We start from the raw sequence: 21082 nt of genomic DNA on the forward strand, positions 1-21082 counted from the left end.
GTCACACAGGGGGAAAACGTCCAAGGAAGATGGTCAAGTCAGGAAAGTTGTCTCCACATAAATATTCTGGAGTTAAGGGCCATTTAATAACAGCAGACACAGTACACACTGGGACGGGTGCCCAGCATCCTCTACGGACTAAGAGAAAAGGATTTACCGGTAGGTATTAAAATTCTAGTTTCTCTAATGTCCTAGAGTATGCTGGGGACTCCGTAAGGACCATGGGGATAGCAGGAGACATGGGCACTTTAAGAAAGACTCTAGTTCTGGGTGTGCACTGGCTCCTCCCTCTATGCCCCTCCTCCATACCTCAGTTTGATACTGTGCCCAGTGGAGACTGGGTGCTTTTCAGGAGCTCTCCTGAGCTTTCTGACAGAAAGTATTTTGTTAAGTTTTTAATTTTCAGGGAGCACTGCTGGCAACAGACTCCCTGCATCGAGGGACTGAGGGGAGAGAAGCAGCCCTACTCTCTGAGTTGCAAGGTCCTGCTTCTTAGGCTACTGGACACCATTAGCTCCAGAGGGATTGGTACGCAGGATCTCACCCTCGCCGTCCATCCCAGAGCCGCGCCGCCGTCCCCCTCGCAGATTCAGAAGATAGAAGCCGGGTGAGTATGAGAAGAAAAGAAGACTTCAGAGGCGGCAGAAGAGTTCATGATCTTCACTGAGGTAATTCACAGCACTGCAGCTGTGCACCATTGATCCCATACACCTCACATACTCCGGTCACTGTAAGGGTGCAGGGCGCAGGGGGGGCGCCCTGGGCAGCAATATAAACCTCTTTTTGGCAAAAATATAACATATATACAGCTGGGCACTGTATATGTATGAGCCCCTGCCAATTTTACAGTTTAAGCGGGACAGAAGCCCGCAACCGAGGGGGCGGGGCTTCTCCCTCAGCACTCACCAGCGCCATTTTTTCTCCACAGCACCGCTGAGAGGAAGCTGCCCGGACTCTCCCCTGCTTATACCACGGTAGACAAGAGGGTTGAAAAGAGAGGGGGGGCACATAATTAGGCGCAAATTACATACAGCAGCGCTACTGGACAAACATTAAGTTACTGTGTTATTCCTGGGTTATATAGCGCTGGGGTGTGTGCTGGCATACTCTCTCTCTCTGTCTCTCCAATGGACCTTGTGGGGAAACTGTCTTCAGAAAAAGCATTCCCTGTGTGTGTGGTGTGTCGGTACACGTGTGTCGACATGTCTGAGGAAGAAGGCTATATTAGAGAGGAGCAGGAGCAAATGAATGTGGTGTCTCCGCCGACACCTGATTGGATGGATATGTGGAATGTTTTAAATGCTAGTGTAAACTCATTGCACAAAAGATTAGACAAGGCTGAAGCTTTGGGACAGTCAGGGTCTCAACCCATGCCTGATCCTATGTCGCAGGGACTGTCAGGGTCTCATAAGCGCCCACTATCCCAGATTGTTGACACAGATACCGACACGGATTCTGACTCCAGTGTCGATTACGTTGATGCAAAGTTACAGCCAAAATTGGCAAAATCCATTCGATATAGGATTATGGCAATAAAAGATGTTTTGCACATCACAGAGGAACCCCCTGTCCCTGACAAGAGGGTACATATGTACAAGGGAAAGAAGCCTGAGGTAACCTTTCCCCCCTCACACGAGCTGAACGAGTTATGTGAAAAAGCTTGGGAATCTCCAGATAAAAGACTGCAGATTTCCAAAAAGATTCTTATGGCGTATCCTTTCCCATCAACGGATAGGTTACGATGGGAATCCTCCCCTAGGATGGACAAAGCATTAACACGCACAGCTACAGCTGGAAAATCAATTTTTTTACCTTATGTTCCCTCACAGCATAAGAAAGCTCCGCATTATCAAATGCAGTCCTTTCGGTCACAAAGAAACAAGAAAGTGCGAGGTGCGTCCTTTCTTGCCAGAGGTAGGGGCAGAGGAAAAAAGCTGCACAACACAGCTAGTTCCCAGGAACAGAAGTCCTCCCCGGCCTCTACAAAATCTACTGCATGTTGCTGGGGCTCCACTGGCGGAGTCCGGCCCATGTGATGTCATGCAGCCGCTCTGACCACGCCTCCTGTTTCTCCGTTGCCGACCCAATATTGAAACCCTGCCCCCGCACCGCTCCATCTCCGACTTGGAAATGGAGTGTTGTTGACCCCCCTCGCCCCCCCCCCCCTGCACCGATTGACAGGCAGAGGCGATCGCATTATCTGCAGGCGGATGCGTATGCTCTTAGCAAATTTTGCAGTTGGATTGCTTATTGCGATTGCAATCCAACCTGAATCAGGCCCTATTACCTATCACAACGCACTGCGGGTAGTACAAAATGGGGTTTATATAGGAGAAAAACCCCCAGAGCCCTGCTCCTTAACTGTCCCTGGTGGCTAGTGGAGCAGCTGCCCAGTAATCAGTGTCCACGCCAGTGCGCACACGGCCCGCCCCCTACAGCCACGCTGGATCACGGTATAGTGTGGGCACAGAAGCCCCTTACCACCCTTTCATCAGCGGCCTCGTGATCCCGGAGGGCGGTGTGTGTGTGACTGACCTTAGGAAGAAACCGGAGCCTCCGCTGCAGTGACCCAGCAACCGGGGCACGGGAGTATACTGTGCCGCTGGGAGTGATGGAGCTGCTGTAAATATGTCTATTAGACCTAGCCTGCTGCAGCCCTTGTAGATTCTTATTAAAAAAGTTCTTATTTTCTTGTCAAAACTAATAGCTAAGAATAGGATGCCTGAGGCAGCCCCCTGTTAAGTGGCCTGCTACTGAAGGCACCAACTACAAACTGAGCTCCCTGTTCATGGAAGCGAGGTTATAGAGGAGGGGGCGCTGAGTATCTTGGGAACAGTCAAAAGCTTTGAGCTTGTTGGTGCCTCAGATCAAGATCCTACTCTACACCCCAATGTGAATCCTTGTGGAGTCCAGTGTACCCCACAGAAGAAAAAAATGTGTCACAACCATTGGCAGCAACATTAGAATAGCTGCTGATGGGCACAATTGAGAAAGGAAGGGGAGAAAACATTTGAATCCAGCACATATATGTAATTCGAATATGTAATTTGTACCTTCCTACTTTAAAATGTAATGGATGAACCTCACCCTGTGAGAACTATCTTCATGATCAAGAGATCTCATATGCAAGATAAGTATGTGTTGGGATAGGGCTGTGGAGGGCGGCTGCTCGGGCACACCCCCGTCAAGTTAAGGAGATTCAACTGAGGAAGCACAAGGGAACTCTCATCTGGGGACAACAACTGCAGGGAGAACACATTTTCAGATGAATGTGGGAGGGCAGAAGGCTGCCTAATACTGAAGCACCCCCAAACAACAAACCAAATGCAACAACTAGTGCAAGCATTCCTGGGGGAAGGCCTGCAGCAGATGGATCCAGTAACAGCTCCAGAGTTGCTCTACAAGACAAGTAAAAGGGTGTGAGCCCTGCAGCACCACCTGTACTTTGCATACACACATATATAGGACAGCATCTCTTATATGCCCCAGGGTCAATAAAATAGTATCCTTATCTAGGGTATCAATCCCCTCAGATAAGGTATCCGTCCATGCTGCTACAGCACTACACACCCAGGCCGACGCAATTGCCGGTCTGAGTAAGGTACCCGAATGTGTATAAATGGACTTCAGGGTTATCTCCTGTTTGCGGTCAGCAGACTCTTTGAGGGTAGCCGTATCCTGGGACGGGAGGGCTACCTTCTTGGATAAGCGTGTTAATGCTTTGTCCACCCTAGGGGAGGATTCCCATCTTAACCTATCCATTGATGGGAAAGGATACGCCATAAGAATCCTTTTGGAAATCTGCAGTCTTTTATCTGGAGATTCCCAAGCTTTTTCACATAACTCGTTCAGCTCGTGTGAGGGGGGAATGGTTACCTCAGGCTTCTTTCCCTTGTACATATGTACCCTCTTGTCAGGGACAGGGGGTTCCTCTGTGATGTGCAAAACATCTTTTATTGCCATAATCATATATCGAATGGATTTTGCCAATTTTGGCTGTAACTTTGCATCATCGTAATCGACACTGGAGTCAGAATCCGTGTCAGTATCTGTGTCAACAATCTGGGATAGTGGGCGCTTATGAGACCCTGACAGTCCCTGCGACATAGGATCAGGCATGGGTTGAGACCCTGACTGTCCCGAAGCTTCAGCCTTGTCTAATCTTTTGTGCAATGAGTTTACACTAGGGATGTGCACTTGAAATTTTTCAGATTTTGTGTTTTGGTTTTGGGTTCGGTTCCGCGGCCGTGTTTTGGGTTCGAACACGTTTTGGCAAAACCTCACCGAATTTTTTTTGTCGGATTCGGGTGTGTTTTGGATTCGGGTGTTTTTTTCAAAAAACCCTAAAAAACAGCTTAAATCATAGAATTTGGGGGTCATTTTGATCCCAAAGTATTATTAACCTCAAAAACCATAATTTCCACTCATTTTCAGTCTATTCTGAACACCTCACACCTCACAATATTATTTTTAGTCCTAAAATTTGCACCGAGGTCGCTGGATGACAAAGCTAAGCGACCCAAGTGGCCGACACAAACACCTGGCCCATCTAGGAGTGGCACTGCAGTGTCACGCAGGATGGCCCTTCCAAAAAACACTCCCCAAACAGCACATGACGCAAAGAAAAAAAGAGGCGCAATGAGGTAGCTGTGTGACTAAGCTCAATGACCCAAGTGGCCGACACAAACACCTGGCCCATCTAGGAGTGGCACTGCAGTGTCACGCAGGATGGCCCTTCCAAAAAACACCCCCCAAACAGCACATGACGCAAAGAAAAAAAGAGGCGCAATGAGGTAGCTGTGTGAGTAAGCTAAGCGACCCTAGTGGCCGACACAAACACCTGGCCCATCTAGGAGTGGCACTGCAGTGTCACGCAGGCTGGCCCTTCAAAAAACTACTCCCCAAACAGCACATGACGCAAAGAAAAAAAGAGGCGCAATGAGGTAGCTGCGTGAGTAAGCTAAGCGACCCTAGTGGCCGACAAAAACACCTGGCCCATCTAGGAGTGGCACTGCAGTGTCACGCAGGATGGCCCTTCAAAAAACACTCCCCAAACAGCACATGACGCAAAGAAGAAAAAAAAGAGGCGCAATGAGGTAGCTGTGTGAGTAAGCTAAGCGACCCTAGTGGCCGACACAAAAACCTGGCCCATCTAGGAGTGGCACTGCAGTGTCACGCAGGATGGCCCTTCAAAACAATACTCCCCAAACAGCACATGACGCAAAGAAAAATTAAAGAAAAAAGAGGTGCAAGATGGAATTGTCCTTGGGGCCCTCCCACCCACCCTTATGTTGTATAAACAGGACATGCACACTTTAACCAACCCATCATTTCAGTGACAGGGTCTGCCACACGACTGTGACTGAAATGACGGGTTGGTTTGGACCCCCACCAAAAAAGAAGCAATTAATCTCTCCTTGCACAAACTGGCTCTACAGAGGCAAGATGTCCACCTCATCATCATCCTCCGATATATCACCGTGTACATCCCCCTCCTCACAGATTATCAATTCGTCCCCACTGGAATCCACCATCTCAGCTCCCTGTGTACTTTGTGGAGGCAATTGCTGCTGGTCAATGTCTCCACGGAGGAATTGATTATAATTCATTTTAATGAACATCATCTTCTCCACATTTTCTAGATGTAACCTCGTACGCCGATTGCTGACAAGGTGAGCGGCGGCACTAAACACTCTTTCGGAGTACACACTTGTGGGAGGGCAACTTAGGTAGAATAAAGCCAGTTTGTGCAAGGGCCTCCAAATTGCCTCTTTTTCCTGCCAGTATAAGTACGGACCGTCTGACGTGCCTACTTGGATGCGGTCACTCATATAATCCTCCACCATTCTTTCAATGGGGAGAGAATCATATGCAGTGCCAGTAGACGACATGTCCGTAATCGTTGGCAGGTCCTTCAGTCCGGACCAGATGTCAGCATCAGCAGTCGCTCCAGACTGCCCTGCATCACCGCCAGCAGGTGGGCTCGGAATTCTGAGCCTTTTCCTCGCACCCCCAGTTGCGGGAGAATGTGAAGGAGGAGATGTTGACAGGTCGCGTTCCGCTTGACTTGACAATTTTCTCACCAGCAGGTCTTTGAACCCCAGCAGACTTGTGTCTGCCGGAAAGAGAGATCCAAGGTAGGTTTTAAATCTAGGATCGAGCACGGTGGCCAAAATGTAGTGCTCTGATTTCAACAGATTGACCACCCGTGAATCCTTGTTAAGCGAATTAAGGGCTCCATCCACAAGTCCCACATGCCTAGTGGAATCGCTCTGTCTTAGCTCCTCCTTCAATGTCTCCAGCTTCTTCTGCAAAAGCCTGATGAGGGGAATGACCTGACTCAGGCTGGCAGTGTCTGAACTGACTTCACGTGTGGCAAGTTCAAAGGGCAGCAGAACCTTGCACAACGTTGAAATCATTCTCCACTGCGCTTGAGACAGGTGCATTCCACCTCCTATATCGTGCTCAATTGTATAGGCTTGAATGGCCTTTTGCTGCTCCTCCAACCTCTGAAGCATATAGAGGGTTGAATTCCACCTCGTTACCACTTCTTGCTTCAGATGATGGCAGGGCAGGTTCAGGCGTTTTTGGTGGTGCTCCAGTCTTCTGTACGTGGTGCCTGTACGCCGAAAGTGTCCCGCAATTCTTCTGGCCACCGACAGCATCTCTTGCACGCCCCTGTCGTTTTTTAAATAATTCTGCACCACCAAATTCAAGGTATGTGCAAAACATGGGACGTGCTGGAATTTGCCCAGATTTAATGCACACACAATATTGCTGGCGTTGTCCGATGCCAAAAATCCACAGGAGAGTCCAATTGGGGTAAGCCATTCCGCGATGATCTTCCTCAGTTGCCGTAAGAGGTTTTCAGCTGTGTGCGTATTCTGGAAACCGGTGATACAAAGCGTAGCCTGCCTAGGAAAGAGTTGGCGTTTGCGAGATGCTGCTACTGGTGCCGCCGCTGCTGTTCTTGCGGCGGGAGTCCATACATCTACCCAGTGGGCTGTCACAGTCATATAGTCCTGACCCTGCCCTGCTCCACTTGTCCACATGTCCGTGGTTAAGTGGACATTGGGTACAGCTGCATTTTTTAGGACACTGGTGACTCTTTTTCTGAGGTCTGTGTACATTTTCGGTATCGCCTGCCTAGAGAAATGGAACCTAGATGGTATTTGGTACCGGGGACACAGTACCTCCAACAAGTCTCTAGTTGGCTCTGCAGTAATGATGGATACCGGAACCACGTTTCTCACCACCCAGGATGCCAAGGCCTCAGTTATCCGCTTTGCAGCAGGATGACTGCTGTGATATTTCATCTTCCTCGCAAAGGACTGTTGGACAGTCAATTGCTTGGTGGAAGTAGTAAAAGTGGTCTTACGACTTCCCCTCTGGGATGACCATCGACTCCCAGCAGCAACAACAGCAGCGCCAGCAGCAGTAGGCGTTACACGCAAGGATGCATCGGAGGAATCCCAGGCAGGAGAGGACTCGTCAGAATTGCCAGTGACATGGCCTGCAGGACTATTGGCATTCCTGGGGAAGGAGGAAATTGACACTGAGGGAGTTGGTGGGGTGGTTTGCATGAGCTTGGTTACAAGAGGAAGGGATTTACTGGTCAGTGGACTGCTTCCGCTGTCGCCCAAAGTTTTTGAACTTGTCACTGACTTATTATGAATGCGCTGCAGGTGACGTATAAGGGAGGATGTTCCGAGGTGGTTAACGTCCTTACCCCTACTTATTACAGCTTGACAAAGGCAACACACGGCTTGACAAATGTTGTCCGCATTTCTGTTGAAATACTTCCACACCGAAGAGCTGATTTTTTGGGTATTTTCACCAGGCATGTCAATGGCCATATTCCTCCCACGGACAACAGGTGTCTCCCCTGGTGCCTGACTTAAACAAACCACCTCACCATCAGAATCCTCCTTGTCAATTTCCTCCCCAGCGCCAGCAACACCCATATCCTCCTCATCCTGGTGTACTTCAACACTGACATCTTCAATCTGACTATCAGGAACTGGACTGCGGGTGCTCCTTCCAGCACTTGCAGGGGGCGTGCAAATGGTGGAAGGCACATGCTCTTCACGTCCAGTGTTGGGAAGGTCAGGCATCGCAACCGACACAATTGGACTCTCCTTGTGGATTTGGGATTTCGAAGAACGCACAGTTCTTTGCTGTGCTTTTGCCAGCTTGAGTCTTTTAATTTTTCTAGCGAGAGGCTGAGTGCTTCCATCCTCATGTGAAGCTGAACCACTAGCCATGAACATAGGCCAGGGCCTCAGCCGTTCCTTGCCACTCCGTGTGGTAAATGGCATATTGGCAAGTTTACGCTTCTCCTCCGACAATTTTATTTTAGATTTTTGAGTCCTTTTTTTACTGATATTTGGTGTTTTGGATTTTACATGCTCTGTACTATGACATTGGGCATCGGCCTTGGCAGACGACGTCGATGGAATTTCATCGTCTCGGCCATGACTAGTGGCAGCAGCTTCAGCACGAGGTGGAAGTCGATCTTGATCTTTCCCTATTTTTGGAACCTCAACATTTTTGTTCTCCATATTTTAATAGGCACAACTAAAAGGCACCTCAGGTAAACAATGGAGATGGATGGATACTAGTATACTTATGGATGACGAGCGACTGCCGACACAGAGGTAGCTACAGCCGTGGACTACCGTACTGTGTCTGCTGCTAATATAGACTGGATGATAATGAGATAAAATTAAAATATATATATATATCAGACTAGTACTGCAGCCGGACAGGTATATATTATGTAATGACGGACCTGCTGGACACTGTCTGTCAGCACTGCAGACTCCTAAAGTAAGCTACTAGTATCAAGAAGATAGAAAAAAAAAACCACGGGTAGGTGGTATACAATTATGGATGGACGAGCGACTGCCGACACAGAGGTAGCTACAGCCGTGGACTACCGTACTGTGTCTGCTGCTAATATAGACTGGATGATAATGAGATAAAATTAATATATATATATATATATATCACACTAGTACTGCAGCCGGACAGGTATATATTATGTAATGACGGACCTGCTGGACACTGTCTGCAGAATGCGTTTATAAAAACACCACACGACGAGTGTTTAACTTTTTCAGGCAGACAATCACAATATACTGGTGGTCAGCAGACAATCACAATATACTGGTGGTCAGTGGTCACTGGTCAGTCACACTGGCAGTGGCACTCTGGCAGCAAAAGTGTGCACTGTACTTAAAATATGTACTCCTGCTATAACTTCTCGCCAGTCTCCCCCACAATTAAGCTGTGTGAGCAGTGAGCACTCAGCACAGTCAGATAATGATATACAGTATTACATATGATGCAGCACACTGGGCTGAGCACAGATATGGTATGTGACTGTGTCACACTGTGTATCGTTTTTTTTCAGGCAGAGAACGGATTAATTAAACTGGTGGTGGTCACTGGTCACTGGTCACACTATCAGCAAGTAGTACTCCGTCCTAAGCAGGCAATCACAATATACTGGTGGTCAGTGTGGTCACTGGTCAGTCACACTGGCAGTGTGGCACTCTGGCAGCAAAAGTGTGCACTGTACTTAAAATATATTATTTATGTACTCCTGCTCTAACTGCTCCCCAGTCTCCCCCACAATTAAGCTGTGTGAGCAGTGAGCACTCAGCACAGTCAGATATACAGTACAGGTTGAGTATCCCATATCCATATATTCCGAAATACGGAATATTCCGAAATACGGACTTTTTTGAGTGAGACTGAGATAGTGAAATCTTTGTTTTTTGATGGCTCAATGTACACAAACTTTGTTTAATACACAAAGTTATTAATAATATTGTATTAAATGACCTTCAGGCTGTGTATATAAGGTGTATATGAAACATAAATGAATTGTGTGTATGTACACACACTTTGTTTAATGCACAAAGTTATAAAAAATATTGGCTAAAATTACCTTCAGGCTGTTTGTATAAGGTGTATATGATACATAAATGCATTCTGTGCTTAGATTTAGGTCCTATCACCATGATATCTCATTATGGTATCTAATTATTCCAAAATACGGAAAAATCCGATATCCAAAATACCTCTGGTCCCAAGCATTTTGGATAAGGGATACTCAACCTGTATTACATATGATGATGCAGCACACTGAGGCTGAGCACAGATATGGTATGTGACTGTGTCACACTGTGTATCGTTTTTTTTCAGGCAGAGAACGGATTAATTAAACTGGTGGTCAATGGTCACTGGTCACACTATCAGCAAGTAGTAGTACTCCAGTCCTAATATGCTCCCCAAAATTAGTAAATACTAAATAGTGTCTCTAACTCTCTACTCTCTTCTCTATAAACGGAGAGGACGCCAGCCACGTCCTCTCCCTATCAATCTCAATGCACGTGAGAAAATGGCGGCGACGTGCGGCTCCTTATATAGAATCCGAGTCTCGCGATAGAATCCGAGGCTCGCGAGAATCCGACAGCGGGATGATGACGTTCGGGCGCGCTCGGGTTAACCGAGCAAGGCGGGAGGATCCGAGCCTGCTCGGCCCCGTGTAAAAAAAGCTGAAGTTCGGCGGGTTCGGATTCCGAGAAACCGAACCCGCTCATCACTAGTTTACACTAGCATTTAAAACATTCCACATATCCATCCAATCAGCTGTCGGCGGAGACACCACATTAATTTGCTCCCGCTCCTATCTAATATAGCCTTCTTCCTCAGACATGTCGACACACGTGTACCGACACACCACACACACAGGGAATGCTTTTTCTGAAGACAGTTTCCCCACAAGGCCCTTTGGAGAGACAGAGAGAGAGAGTATGCCAGCACATGAGCACACACCCCAGCGCTATATAACCCAGGAATAACACAGTAACTTAATGTTTGCTCAGTGGTGCTGCTGTATGTAATTTGCGCCGAATTATGTGCCCCCCCCTCTTTTCAACCCTCTTGTCTACCGTGGTTTCAGCAGGGGAGAGTCTGGGGAGCTTCCTCAGCGGTACTGTGGAGAAAAAATGGCGCTGGTGAGTACTGAGGGAGAAGCCCCGCCCCCTCGGCGGCGGGCTTCTGTCCCGCTTAAACTGTAAAATTGGCGGGGGCTCATACATATATACAGTGCCCAGCTGTATATGTGTTATATTTTTGGCAAAAAGAGGTTTATATTGCTGCCCAGGGCGCCCCCCCCTGCGCCCTGCACCCTTACAGTGACCAGAGTATATGAGGTGTATGGGAGCAATGGCGCACAGCTGCAGTGCTGTGCGTTACTTCAGTGAAGATCATGAAATCTTCTGCCGCCGCTGAAGTCTTTCTTTTCTTCTCATACTCACCCGGCTTCTATCTTCCGGCTCTGCGAGGGGGACGGCGGCGCGGCTCTGGGACGGACGGCGAGGGTGAGATCCTGCGTACCAATCCCTCTGGAGCTAATGGTGTCCAGTAGCCTAAGAAGCAGGACCTTGCAACTCAGAGAGTAGGGCTGCTTCTCTCCCCTCAGTCCCTTGATGCAGGGAGTCTGTTGCCAGCAGTGCTCCCTGAAAATTAAAAACCTAACAAAATACTTTCTGTCAGAAAGCTCAGGAGAGCTCCTGAAAAGCACCCAGTTTCCACTGGGCACAGTATCAAACTGAGGTATGGAGAAGGGGCATAGAGGGAGGAGCCACTGCACACCCAGAACTAAAGTCTTTCTTAAAGTGCCCATGTCTCCTGCGGAGCCCGTCTATCCCCATGGTCCTTACGGAGTCCCCAGCATCCTCTAGGACGTTAGAGAAAATAGGATTTTAATACCTACCGGTAAATCCTTTTCTCTTAGTCCGTAGAAGATGCTGGGCACCCGTCCCAGTGCGTACTGTGTCTGCAGTTGTTAAATGGCCCTTAACTCCAGAACATTTATGTGAAGACAACTTTCCCGACTTGACATTCTTCCTTGGATGTTTTCCCCCTTTGTGACTGCTCCCCAGCCTCGGAGGGTTGCATCCGTGGTCCCTAGGATCCAGTCCTGGATCCCGAACCATCGCCCCTCTAGGAGGTGAGAACTGTGCAGCCGCCAATGGAGTGATATTCTGGTCTTGGAAGACAGGATTATCCTCCGGTGCATGTGTAGGTGGGATCCGGACCACTTGTCCAACAGGTTCCACTGGAACACTCTAGCATGGAACCTGCCAAACTGAATGGCCTCGTAGGCCGCAACCATCTTCCCCAGCAACCGAATGCATTGGATTAACACTCTTGCTGGTTTCAGAATTTGTTTGACCAGACTCTGGATCTCCATAGCCTTTCCACTGGAAGAAAACCTCTTCTGTGTCCAGTATCACTCCCAAAAACAACAACCGCGTCATTGGGACCAACTGCGATTTTGGCAAGTTTAGGAGCCAACCATGTTGTTGAAGAACTGTCAGGGAGAGTGCAATGTTTTGCAACAACTGGTCCCTGGATCTCGCCTTTATCAAGAGATCATCCAAGTACGGGATAAATGTGACTCCTTGCTTGCGAAGGAGAACCATCATTTCCGCCATCACCCTGGTGAAAATCCTCGGAGCCGTGGACAGACCAAACGGCAACGTCTGAAATTGGTAATGACAATCCTGAATTGCAAACCTCAGGTAGCTTGATGCAGTGGCTAAACGGGAACATGTAAGTAGGCATCCTTATGTTTACCAAAACCATGAAATCTCCTTCCTCCGGACTGGAGATCCCTACCCTGAGAGATTCCATCTTGAAATTGAATTTCTTTAGGTAGAAATTGAGGGATTTCAGATTTAAGATTGGTCTGACTGAGCCGTCCGGCTTCGGGACCGCGAAGAGGCTTGAATAAAAGCCTTCTCCCTGCTGACTAAGGCCGATTTGAACAATCGGTGAGGGGGAACGTCTTGAAACCCCAGTTTGTACCCTTGGGACACTATTTGTAAAACCCACGAGTCCAGGTCCAAATTAATCCAGAACTGACTGAAGTGTTTTAGACGTGCCCCCACTGGTGCGGGCTCCTGCAAGAGAGCCCCAGCGTCATGCAGTGGATTTGGCAGAAGCAGAGGACGATCTCTGCTCCTGCGATCTTGAAGAGGCTACAGACCTCTTCCCTCTTCTCCTTCCTCTACCTGCAAAGAAAGGAGAATCTTAACTTCTTGCATATCTATTGGGCCAAAATGACTGCGTTAGATAATGATGCGTCTTCATCCGTTGAGAGGGAACATAGGGCAAGAAGGTTGACTTACCTGCGGGAGCTGCCGAGATCAAATTAACTAGGCCGTCGCCAAACAAGGCTTCACCTTCATAGGGAAGAGACTCCCTTTCTTCTTGGAGTCAGCATCAGCATTCCCTTGGTGAATCCACAATGCCCTCCTATCCGAGACTGCCATGAAATTGGCCCGTGAACTCAAGAGTCCTATATCCCTTGCAGTCGTAAGTATGCTGCAGTGTCCTTGATATGATCCAACGTAAGGAGCATCCCATGTCTCCAGGATATCTATATCGGATGACAAGGTATTCGACCAATTCTTGAATACTACTACTCACCCATGCGCATGTAATGGCAGGTCTAAGTAATGTACCCGTGGTTACATAACTAGAAATAATGTAGCTTCCTGCATACGATCCGCTGGATTTGTGACAGGGCCCCGTGCAGAACAGGGGGTGACTCCCACTTTATTCTGTCCGCGGCAGGAAATGAATAAACAACCGGAAACCTTTTGGGGATTTGAAACCATCTTGTCGAGCTGGCCCAGACTTTCTCAAACAGAGATGGAGGAACGTTACATCAGCTTTCATTATATATCTATATATACATACATATAGACCCCTTTGTCAGGAACAGCAGGGTCCTCGGTGATGTTAATATGTCCTTAATATCCACAATCATGTACTGAATGCTCCTTGCCAATATTGGATCTAATCAGGAAATATTATGGTCGACATAGGAATCAGTATCCGAGTCAGTATCAGTGTGTAGTAACTGGGCAAAATAACATTTTTGCTGGGCCTGAGGGAAAAGAAGCATAGCCATGAACATCACATCTTTTCTCTACGTCTGTGTCTGGGACACAGATTTATCCAACCTCACTCTGATATTACTGAAACTTTCACCCAGTCAGTTATTGGTGGTGCCAACAGGGCCACCATCATATGTCTGCATTCCTAATATAGTTTCCTCTTGGGAAAAACATTCAGCCACCGACATGTTGACACACATGTACCAAGTACCCACAGACACATAGGCTTATGGGGGATAGACCTACAGTAAATCTGTCAGAGGGACAAATGGGATTTTTCAGCTCACAACCCAGCGTCAAAAGTACACAGTCTGGGAAATAATAAACTCTATAGTGATAGACTTGTAACGCTCTATAGATGTGCTGGTGAGGTGAGGAAGAAGCCCCGCCGCTGTAATGGCACGCTTCTGTCCCGCTCAGAAACAAATAATTAATTACGCTGGTGGGGTAAGGACAGTGCTCAGGTACTAATGTCCACTTTTGCCAGCCTTTTGTGAGGAATTTATGCTGCCCAGGGTGCCCCCCCCCCCACGCCCTGCACCCTGCAGTGCCTGTGTTTGTGTGGGAGCATGGCGCACAGCATTCCGCTCGCTGCGTGGTACCTCAGAATGCCATCTGTTCTTCTGCTACTCGCCTGTCTTCTGACTTCTGGCTCTGTAAGGGGGTGACGGCAGGCTACGGGAGTGGGCATCTAGGCGTACCCAGCGATCAGCACCCTCAGGAGCTAATGGTGTCCTGTCAGCCAGAAGTAGAGCCATTGAACTCACTAGAAGTTGGTCATACTTCTCTCCCCTAAGTCCCACGAAGCAGGGAGACTGTTGCCAGCAGCCTCCCTGAAAATAAGAAAAACTAACATAAGTCTTTTCAGAGAAACTCAGTAGAGCTCCCCTGTAGTGCATCCAGTCTCACTGGGCACAATTCTAAAACTGGAGTCTGGAGGAGGGGCATAGAGGGAGGAGACAGTTCACACCCTTTGAAAGTCTTAAAGTGCCCATGTCTCCTGCGGATCCCGTCTATACCCCATGGTTCTTAATGTGATCCCAGCATCCTCTAGGACGTATGAGAAAACAAATAACGCACACACGAGGAGGAGAGAACAAAGGAAGCAATAAGGAGGGGAGGGGAGGGGGGGGGAGGTAAGGTAAGGTAGTAAAGGCATATTGGATAAACTACAACCTTATACATATTCATTAATGGCCCTCATTCCGAGTTGATCGCTCGCAAGGCGATTTTAGCAGAGTTACACACGCTAAGCCGCCGCCTACTGGGAGTGAATCTTAGCTTCTTAAAATTGCGAACGATGTATTCGCAATATTGCGATTACAAACTACTTAGCAGTTTCAGAGTAGCTTCAGACTTACTCGGCATCTGCGATCAGTTCAGTGCTTGTCGTTCCTGGTTTGACGTCACAAACACACCCAGCGTTCGCCCAGACACTCCCCCGTTTCTCCGGCCACTCCTGCGTTTTTTCCGGAAATGGTAGCGTTTTGATCCACACGCCCATAAAACGCTGTGTTTCCGCCCAGTAACACCCATTTCCTGTCAATCACACTACGATCGCCGGAGCGAAGAAAAAGCCGTGAGTAAAAATACTATCTTCATTGTTAAATTACTTGGCGCAGTCGCAGTGCGAATATTGCGCATGCGTACTAAGCGGAATTTCACTGCGATGCGATGAAAATTACCGAGCGATCAACTCGGAATGAGGGCCCATGTACCAGTAGTTAGAAGTAGAAGAGCTCTAACAGAAACCACAAAGCTTATCTAAAGCCACACCACACTGGATATGCCCAATCTCATTTGATCTTTGAAGCAAAGCAGTATTGGACTTTGTTACTACCAAGCAGTCTCCCATCCATGTATTATCAGATTCTTTAGGTGTTTTTAAACTACCAACACCCTTTTCTTGGTACATTTAATTTTTACACGTATTCTTTTATGTACCAGAAGTTAGAAGTAGAAAAGCTCTAACAGAAACCACCAGCTCATCTACAGCCACAGCACACTGGATTTGCCCAATCTCTCCTGATCATGGAAGCTGAGCAGTATTGGTCCTGGTTTTAGTACTTGGATGGGAGACCACCAGGAAATACCAGGAGCTGTGTGTATTTTTACAATACCAACACCGTTCTCTTGATGCATTCCATTTTGAAACATTGGGGCAGATCTATTAAGCCTGGTGAACTGATAAAGTGCAAGGTGATAAAGTACCAGCCAGTCAGCTCCTAACTGTCATTTTTCAAACCCAGCCTGTGACATGGCAATTAGGAGCTGATTGGCTGGTACTTTATCACCATGCAAATTATAATTTCACCGGGTTTAATAAATCGGCCGCTTATTCATTTATGTACTAGTAGTTAGAAGTAGAAGAACTCTAACAGAAACCACTAAGCTCATCTACAGCCACACCACACTGTATATGCCCAATATCACCTGATCTTAGGCCTGGTTTGTTCTTGGATGTGAGACCACCTGGGAATACCAGGTGCTGTAGGTAGTTTTATACTACCAACACCGTTCTCTTGATGCATTCTATTTTGAAACTTATTCATTGATGTAGAAGTTAGAAACAGCAAAAATCATCTACAGCCGCATCACACTGGATATGTCCAATCTCATCTGATGTTGGAAGCTAAGCAGTGTTGTGCCTGGTTAGTTTTTGGATTTCAGGTCCTGCCTTCTGGTTTGGCCACGGCACCTCAGAAATTCACCAAGGTCATGGCCGTGATGACGACCCTTCACCATCGGTGGACCAGGGAGGAATCTCTCCTCCCGATAAACATTCTGGAATTGTGGGCAGTGTTCAATTCATTGATACTGGCCCTGCCTCTAGTACAGAACAGGCCTGTTCAAGTACAATCGGACAACTCCACCACGGTAGTGTACACAAATCATCAAGTCGGCACTCGAAACTGCATGGCAAAGCTGGAAGTATCAAAAATCCTCAGTTGGGTAGAACGTCATCTGCCAGCAATATCGGCAGTGTTCATTCCCGGAGTCCTCAACTGGGAAGCGGATTTCCTCAGTCGTCAGGACGTTCACGCTGGAGAGTGGAGAGGCTGCAGCAGAAATATCTGCACTGGTGTCAGTAGGTGACTGAGGCAGGGATGACTGGGAGATAGTGGGTGACTGAAGCATGTATGAGTGGGAGATAGTGGGTGACTGAAGCCGGGGTGACTGGGAGATAGTGGGTGACTGATGCAGGGGTGACAGTGATAGTGGTTGACTGAGGCAGGGGTGACAGGGAGATAGTGGGTTACTGAGGGAGGGGTGATAGGAAGGGGTTGGGTAAGTATGGGAAGAAAGTGGGTGACAGGGATAATAAATGAATAAGGCAGGGATGATAGGGAGATAGTGGATGACTGTGGCAGGGGTGACAGGGACAGTAAGAGACTGAGGCAGGGTTGACAGGGATAGTGGGTGACTGAAGCAGGGGTGATAGGGTGACAGTGGGTGACTGAGGCAGGGGTGACAGGGATAGTGGGTGACTGAGGCAGGGGTCGCAGGTATAGTGGTTGACTGAGGCAGCGGTGACTGGGAGATAGTGGGTAACTGAGGCAGGGGTGACAGGGAAAGTGTGTGACTCAGGCAGGGGTGATAGGGAGATAGTGGGCAGCATATCTCTGCCTCACTGCAGCAGCACATTCCTGCTTCACTGACAGCAGCACATCCCTGCAACGTTGACAGCAACACATCCCTGCAACATTGACGGCAGCACATCCCTGCCTCATTGACGGCAGCACATCCCTGCCTCACTTATAGCAGCACATCCCTGCCTCGCTGACAGCAGCACATCACTGCCTCGCTGACAGCAGCACATCACTGCTTCACTGACATCAGCACATCACTGCTTCACTGACAGCTGTATATAGGGCCTAATTAAGACCTGATCCCTGCTGTGCATATTCACACAACAGGAGATCAGGTCTGAAGTGCGTGTGTGCTGGTGCCACAGTGCACCGGCACATGCCAGGATGCGATCAGCATCTCTGCCCTGTGAGCGCCTCTGCCTGATTGACAGGCAGAGGCGGTCACTGGACAGGAGGAGTCGGGCCAGCGGCGTTGTGCCGCCATTTTGGGGGCACAGTCAGGACAACGCAGACATGACCGGACCGTATGGGGGCGGGGCGTGACGGCTGTGTGACCCGGACAGCAACGGGCCTTATTTACTAAAATCTCAGATAAATTTTATGGCATTTATGTGCAGTCTAGTTTGCACAGTTGATAGAGTGTTGATCTTGCACTATCAATGTAAGCCTCACATAGGTTTGATACACATGTAAGTTTGTTTTTATTTTACTACATTGTGGTTTGTGGCTCTATACCATGTAATACATGTCTTTTAACAGTAGTCAAGTCTTCCAATGTGCTTGTTAGTGAAACCCAATACATAGCTTTATTTTATTTTGTTTCTTCAAATATTGAATGCATATGTCTTATAACTTTTTTTTTCAATATATAAACATTTTTATTATAAGATTTTCAATGACACAAGTACATCCAAGTTGCAGATTATGGGTTGTGAAGGACAAATCAACCATATAAACAATTTAAGCAATTTAAATTGCATGCAGGTAGTAGAATATCAAACTCCTTGGATGAGAGTTGGTCGTAATAAACTAGGATAGAAAAGAATAAAGTAGAAAATAAGATTTTAAACCTACGGTAAATCTTTTTCTCGTAGTCCGTAGAGGGTGCTGGGGACTCCGTAAGGACCATGGGGATAGACGGGCTCCGCAGGAGACATGGGCACTTTAAGAAAGACTTTAGTTCTGGGTGTGCACTGGCTCCTCCCTCTATGCGCCTCTATGCCACAGTTAGAGAAACTGTGCCCAGAGGAGACTGACAGTATGAGGAAAGGATTTTGTTAATCCAGGGCAAGATTCATACCAGCCACACCAATCACACCGTATAACTTGTGATAAACTACCCAGTTATAAGTACGAAAAAACAACATACTGCAGCATCAGTGCAGGATCGATGCAACTATAACATAACCCTTATTGAAGCAATAACTATATACAAGTATTGCAGAAGTAGTCCGCAGTTGGGACGGGCGCCCAGCATCCTCTACGGACTACGAGAAAAAGATTTACCGGTAGGTTTAAAATCTTATTTTCTCTAACGTCCTAGAGGATGCTGGGGACTCCGTAAGGACCATGGGGATTATACCAAAGCTCCAAAACGGGCGGGAGAGTGCGGATGACTCTGCAGCACCGATTGAGCAAACATGAGTTCCTCCTCAGCCAGGGTATCAAACTTATAGTATTTTGAAAAGGTGTTTGAACCTGACCAAGTAGCAGCTTGACACAGCTGTAGTGCCGAGACCCCTCGGGCAGCCGCCCAAGAAGAGCCCACTTTCCTCGTGGAATGGGCCTAGACCGATTTCGGTAACTGCAATCCAGCCATAGAATGCGCTTGCTGAATCGTGTTACAAATCCAGCGAGCAATAGCCTGCTTTGAAGCAGGGGCACCAATCTTGTTGGTTGCATACAGGACAAACAGCGCTTCAGTTTTCCTGACTCTAGCCGTCCTGGCCACGTAAATTTTCAAAGCCCTGACCACATCAAGTAACTCGGAATCCTCCAAGTCACGCGTAGCCAAAGGCACCACAATAGGTTGGTTCATATGAAAAGATGAGACCACTTTTGGTAGGAATTGAGGATGGGTCCGCAATTCCGCTCTATCCACATGGAACACCAAATATGGGCTTTTATGTGACAAAGCCGCTAATTCCGACACTCGCCTAGCCGAAGCCAAGGCTAATAACATGACCACCTTCCACGTGAGATATGTTAACTCCACCGTTTTAAGGCTGCTAAAAACTGCTAGCGAGCAATCAACTCAGAATGACCCCCATAGTGTATTGCAAGAAAATATCTGTAAATCCAATGGTACCGTAAGTGCGGTATATACTCGCACTTCTTTGCGGGGCGAGAACATCTCCCCTAAGTGAAGTCAGCCCTATGAATAGAGTTTGTGTGATCCCTGTGCAGCAGTCACAGAAAGGGTTCATCTCTGCAGTTTGTCACTCAAATTACATTGTTGCATTTTTTCTAGAAGTGGATCTGAGAGCTGTTACCCGCAGACCAGCTACAATAATTATCCTGGGATAGTGCACAAGGGCATAGAAGGGAGCGGCTCAAGAAAAGAGAAGTGGAAACAGACAGCAAACTAGGCTGGAGAGAGACCTGAGACAAAGAGATCTGAATTATACGAGAGCCGACCAGGGGAAACACAAATTATGCAGTCAAGTTTCCCACATTTGGGGAAATCGCAAGAGCAGCACACCCAGAGTGCAATGGGTGAGCCTTGCCCTGGGAGAAGCACCTTCATGATCATAGTATCTCACCTGGCAGGTAAGTAGGAGTTGGGCTAGAGCTGGGTAGGGTCGCTGCTCGGGCACTTCCCTGTCAAGTGAAGGAGATCCAACTGAGTCAGCACAAGGGAACTCTCGAAAGAAGAACAAGGCTAGAGGAAGATCTGAGACAAATAAATCTGACTTTTACCAGAGCTGACCAGAGGAAAGCACAAACACAGTCCCCCACTACCACAAATAATGAAGTCGAGTTTCCCACATTTGGGGAAATCACAGGGGTCAGCATACCCAGAATGCAATGAATGAACCTCACCCTGGGATAACAGTCTTCATTACCATGATATCTCCTATGCAAAATAAGTATGATTTGGGATAGGGCTAGGGAGGGCCGCTGCTCAGGCACATCTCTGTCAAGTAAAGAAGATTCAACTGAGGCAGCACAAGGGAACTCTCATCTGGGGACAACAACTGCAGGGAGAACACATATTTTCAGATGAACATGGGAGGGCAGAAGGCTGCCTAATACTGAAGCACCCCCAAACAACAAACCAAATGCAACAACTAGTGCAAGCATTCCTGGGGGAAGGCCTGCAGCAGATGGATTTGCATATGGTGATGTCATCCAAGCAGTGGGTCAAAGTTGGCTTCAACCCTCGTCTGCATATGAAAAGAGAAAAGGGGCATGCAGGGCATGGCGGCCTTTTGTGGCGCTTGGATGACCCCTAGTTCGCATTAAACACCTCCACCCTCCTTCGGTGTGGGGCTCATGTTGGCTATGCCC

The 21082-nt window shown here is 47.9% G+C and overlaps 2 non-coding genes across 2 annotated transcripts; both read right to left on the reverse strand.

Annotated features, from left to right (window-relative positions):
* Positions 1 to 20186: 20186 nt before the first annotated feature.
* LOC134993513 (U1 spliceosomal RNA) lies at positions 20187 to 20349 on the reverse strand. Its single transcript, XR_010197303.1, has one exon. It is a non-coding gene; the product is annotated as a U1 spliceosomal RNA (small nuclear RNA).
* Positions 20350 to 20501: 152 nt separating this feature from the next.
* LOC134993508 (U1 spliceosomal RNA) lies at positions 20502 to 20665 on the reverse strand. The gene has a single exon (XR_010197299.1). It is a non-coding gene; the product is annotated as a U1 spliceosomal RNA (small nuclear RNA).
* Positions 20666 to 21082: the final 417 nt, after the last annotated feature.

The sequence above is a fragment of the Pseudophryne corroboree genome, unplaced genomic scaffold (genome assembly GCF_028390025.1).
Source record: "Pseudophryne corroboree isolate aPseCor3 unplaced genomic scaffold, aPseCor3.hap2 scaffold_1284, whole genome shotgun sequence".
In the NCBI taxonomy this organism is placed as follows: domain Eukaryota; kingdom Metazoa; phylum Chordata; class Amphibia; order Anura; family Myobatrachidae; genus Pseudophryne; species Pseudophryne corroboree.